This window comes from Glandiceps talaboti, chromosome 17 (genome assembly GCF_964340395.1).
Source record: "Glandiceps talaboti chromosome 17, keGlaTala1.1, whole genome shotgun sequence".
Taxonomy (NCBI): Eukaryota; Metazoa; Hemichordata; class Enteropneusta; family Spengelidae; genus Glandiceps; species Glandiceps talaboti.
In genome coordinates this window covers 3,353,395-3,359,141 of record NC_135565.1, presented here as the reverse complement: position 1 = coordinate 3,359,141, position 5,747 = coordinate 3,353,395, and positions in this window count along the sequence as shown.

The window sequence follows — 5,747 nt, the reverse complement described above, 5'->3', positions numbered from 1 at the left end:
TGTAACCATGGAATAAAAGTACATAAACGGTTAAAATTAGTTTGTAAGTACGAAAAATATAAAATACTATAGCTAAAATAAAATAATACTTTTGGCCTGAACGGCTTCCCATAACCTATTCTATAATTGAGCGGAATCGGAACCACACATTTTTTTTTGTAAGACCTAAAAAAATAATTGTTTGGTTCTGGTTACCCGACCCCACCTAGTCTTTTGCTGCCAATCCTATTTTTTTTTTACATATTCGACAAAAAAATAATAAAATTGAGAAAATTATGAAGTCTCGCCAGAAATAGTGGATGCGGAAACTGACATTAACTTAAAAAGACAATATAAAACTGTTGTAGACTTCAAATCTGTAATGGCTGTACATCTGATAGGAAGAAATAAACAACACAGAGACCATTTGGAAAACAATGGAAAACTTGAATTAGACACTCACACATGAAAAATACAACATAATAAAATAAAAAATCTACCTACCCCACCTCTTCTAAAATTGAGCGTAATCGGAACCACACAAATTTTTTTTTATTACGTCTAAGGCCTGATGATCGGTACTTTTTTTTATTTGTTTAAGTTACCCAGGAATTCTGCCGCAGTCGAATCCCGTAGTTTTTTTTCCAATGCAACAAACTTTCCGACCATCAGTTGTATAATACATTTTAGTCTACGACATTTATTCTTGTATTCTGTGATGATCGCTCGCTAAGATAGCTGCAATAATTGTGACAATCATTTCCGACCGTCAAACTTTAGCCCAGTGATTTTCAGAGAATATACTGTGGATGTCTGATCGAAAAATGATACTACAGTAACAAAATAGTAGTTTCAAAACTTACACTGAGGGTAATATTTGCAAATCTAAGATTCTTGTAAAGTGAGACGTTCGTACTTGGAATTTTGTCTCACACAGAGTATATAGTATATAGTATATAGCATATATATATATATATATATATATATATATATATATATATATATATATATATATATATATACAGGTTTTGAAAATATGAACAAAATTACATGCTACTGACCCTACAGAACTGTTTCGTGAGGTGTGTATTCCTCACTCATCAGGGTATATAATTCGCTCTACTAACCGTATTGAGCACATTTATGTGGTTATATCAACATTTATGTGGATATATCAACACCCAGTCAATTATATATATATATATATATATATATATATATATATATATATATATATATATATATATATATATAGTATATATATAGTATATAGGGTATACATAGTAATAGTATATATAGGGTATATAGTATATAGGGTATATAGAGTATATAGTGTATATATAGAGTATAGAGTATATAAAGTATACATAGTATAGAGTATATATAGTATAATATATAGTATAGAGTATATCGTGGCAAGAAGGGCCTAGCAAAAAATAGTACCCCTGGCATACTTATAAAGTAAAACGGTGATACAAATATTTCGATTTTCTTTTCGAGTTTCGAACGAAGACAAACGTTCAAATTCGACAATGTCTTTCATTTGGAGATAAGCTTATATGTGACTTGGCCATCATTATTTAATGTCGGGCCCTTTCAACAGTGATTTGGGTGAAAATCTGTAACACAGCAGCACGGTGTGTTTGATGAAATAATACAACAGAAGGATTTGTTATCAAGCATATCACAAAAACACTCTTCGCTTGTTGCTAAGGGTGACCCTATTTATTTATTTTACGTTTCTCGTTACTTTTTAATGGAAACTATAGGTCAGTCGGTCGGCCGGTCGGTCTATTTAAAAAAAAAATTAAAAAAACAATATTCAAAATAATCATGTTTCTCTGCCTCTCCTTTTCCTCCTCTCTATCTTCTTTTTATTGGATTCCTGGTAACAAGCCCTTTTCCAGCTTCTCTACACAATTGGCATGTTGTCAGCCTTCCTACTTGAATAACTTTCGTCTTGAAAGAAATGCTCTGTTCATGAACAAGTGTCGTCGCTGACATGACTGTAGATGATGTCGACAGTCCAGAAACTTGCTTATTCTTTCCAGTTGTTTCGCCAAAAATTTAGAGGTGGGCGAAAATAATTCTTTTTATTTTTGATGTCGGAGCTGAAAACTTGTGTCGTCGGGTAATGAGAAACAGAAGAATAAACCAGGGTCATCCTAATAAGACGTCGAGGTATAAAAACGATTACAGTCCTTAGGGACATCAAATGGCGATTTCTTCTCAACTCTGAATTCAATGACAAACCCTTTAAAAGCTTTGCTATCACAAAACCATAATTCAAGTCCCAATATATAAAAATACGAGAGTGTTACTTTTCACTGTAAGATATTTATTATTCATGATAACCTTATCTCTATTCACATTACGAAACAGGGTTTCTTTTAATTTGTCGAAGGTCGGCGTAAGATTTATAAAAAATGAAAATCCAATTTGCACTATCACAACAAATTCATATATTTTCTTAAAAAGGTTCACTAAAGTTTGGACTGGATAGGTCTTATACGATAGTAACTATTTAATACATAAATAATGAAAGTTAGAATAATAATAGAATATTAATAAAATAACACATATATGCCAAGATTATTTTGTTGTCGAATTCCTTTGAGAATTGAAAGTATTTGTCAATGGGATTATCACCACAGTTGCGTTATCGATCGAAGTAGCGAGGATTATTTTGAAAATCAACATTATCACATAAAGCTGATTTGTATTTGATGGTCTCTCCTGATGTTTAAGTCGTTTACATTCTCCGTAAAGAAAGTAGTCCGTCTGTTCTGAATATTCTGCATGGTGCAATCTAATATGTCTCTTAAAACTAGTTTTATTCCCTTCAATATCTAACAAGTAAAATGTAACTAATTATTGGATTTTAAGAACTACGTCATGTTACATCAGATTAATTCATTCCTGCCTGCCTACCTCTAGTCAACAATTTACCAAGATCTGTCTTTGTTGAGTTACTTTTTAAAAAGGTAAATGAAACTTTTCAGGTTCCAACACAGAGAACAAACTTTAGTAAGTTGTCTTCTTCATTCAGTCACTTAGTAGTTATGTAAATTTTATACTGTAAGTCGTTCACTTTTCACATCAACGTAACTATATAGAAATTCACAGAAAGCAGAGTTTTACGGGTCTATAGTTCATTCATTGACAAACATTTTGAAAAAAAAGCCTGCAAATACTGGTGCATAAATTAGTCGAGTCGTTTTGGACGCAGGCTGAATACCTATGTTACGAAGAAAGCAGAGATGGCATTGATAATGCAAACTGAATTACATAAATAAAGTTAACCCTAACGTTTGAAATTCTATGGCATATTTCATATCGTTACAAGCCTAATATAAGTACTATTACTGTAGTGATGTTAGTTTCGAAAAGTTGCCTGCTTGCAGTGTTCAGTGTGTGACAACGATATTAGGAGGTAAAACAGTTATTTTGAACACCTGTTTCTAAAACCTCAGACAAATAGCCAGTTGTGGCCAGAGTGAAATTGTACACATTCAGTTTATCTGAGAAATGTTGTGTTTTAAAATCAATTAAATGATAGTTGATGTAAAAAGTTATGATTGCACCGTGACAAATCTAAACATCTGCATTTGCAGATAGTTTTATTGGAGATATATTGTTAGCGATCAGTCAGTTCGTAATGTTGTTAGCGATCAGTCAGTTCGTAATGTTGTTAGCGATCAGTCAGTTCGTAATGTTGTTCAGATCGTTACCATTCATACATGTCTGATGTATACATTTCAATATAAATGCCTCGAACGAGGTTATTGTCGTAAACAGTAAGTCATTGGTGAAAACACACTATTCCATTCATTTTGCTAATTAATATGCACAAACTTTGTCAAAATTATAAGCAGCATTTGAGGCAACTGTAATAAATGTGTATACGAAATTCTATGACAATCAGGCCATGTATTTATTTTAGCTATCGTGAACCTCTTCACCACTACACTACGCTACTCTACCCTACGCTACACTACACTACACTACACTACATTACACTACATTACATTACACTACATTACACTACACTACAGTACACTATACTACATTATACTATACTATATTACACTACATTACACTACACTACACTACACTACACTACACTACACTACACTACACTACACTACACTACACTACACTACACTATAGGGATGTTTTTAAAAGTGGTTCAGTAAACGGGAGAGGGGGTGTTTTTTAACAGTGCAAATGATTGCCTAATGATTGTGATCAACTATTTAGGCAGATCGATCACAACCATTAGGCAGATCTATCACAACCATTAGGCAGATCTATCACAACCATTAGACAGATCTATCACAACCATTAGACAGATCTATCACAATCTATAGGTAGATCGATCACAATCATTAGGCAGATCGATCACAATCTATAGGCAGATCGATCACAATCATTAGGCAGATCGATCACAATCTATAGGCAGATCGATCACAATCATTAGGCAGATCGATCACATCCATTAGGCAAATTGATCACAACCATTAGGCAGATTGATCACAACCATTAGGCAGATCGATCACAACCATTAGACAGATCGATCACAATCTATAGGCAGATTGATCACAACCATTAGGCAGATCGATCGCAACCATTAGACAGATCTATCACAATCAATAAGCTGATCGATCACAACCATTAGGCAAATTGATCACAATCAATAAGCAGATTGATCACAACCATTAGGCAGATCGATCACAACCATTAGACAGATCTATCACAATCAATAAGCAGATCTATCACAATCAATAGGCAGATCGATCACAACCATTAGGCAGACTGATCACAACCATTAGGCAGACTGATCACAACCATTAGGCAGATCGATCACAATCTATAGGCAGATCGATCACAATCAATAAGCAGATCTATCACAATCAATAGGCAGATCGATCACAACCATTAGGCAGATTGATCACAACCATTAGGCAGATCGATCACAACCATTGGGCAGATCGATCACAATCAATAAGCAGATCGATCACAACCATTAGACAGATCGATCACAATCAATAAGCAGATCGATCACAACCATTGGGCAGATTGATCACAACTATCAGCTTTTCTAAGAATGTTCATTTGCTAAATTTGAAAGTTAATCGAAGCGGACAAATATCTTGTGACAGCCGTTTCACCCTTGGAGGCTTTTAAAGCTCTTAGGTACGTAGTATGCCAAACACAAAACACAAACAAACAAACAAACAAACAAACAAACAAACAAACAAACAAACAAACGTGACTCCAGGAAATGATGGGCCAACGTGTGAATTCTACACTACATTTTGGTTCTCATCATATCTTTATTTTGAAGTCAGTTTCCTCTTATCGACAGAGAGGTATTACAGACCACTACAATAATTGATGATGCAGTTTTTAACCATCTCAACTCTGCCAAGGTGTAAAAACTGAGCACATATTAAAAATCAACAACATTTTTCTTGATTTAATTGCTCCGTACCGTAACCCAGAAAGCAACAATTCAAACATGTTGATGTTAGTTTGATATCAAGTTCCTCGCTGATAATTTGGTTTAATTTTCTCATGTTCCATCAGGGTAAAGAGGAATTCTAATGAGACAGAAGGCTAGCCCATGGTTACTATGGCCTTAGATTTTATATCGTCGTCATAGTTACGGTTATTACTTGAATTTACTATTTCAAGACAGTTGCATTATGCCCACATACATGTAGACAACAATAGAATGACTACACGTCTCAACTTATGTCTAAACT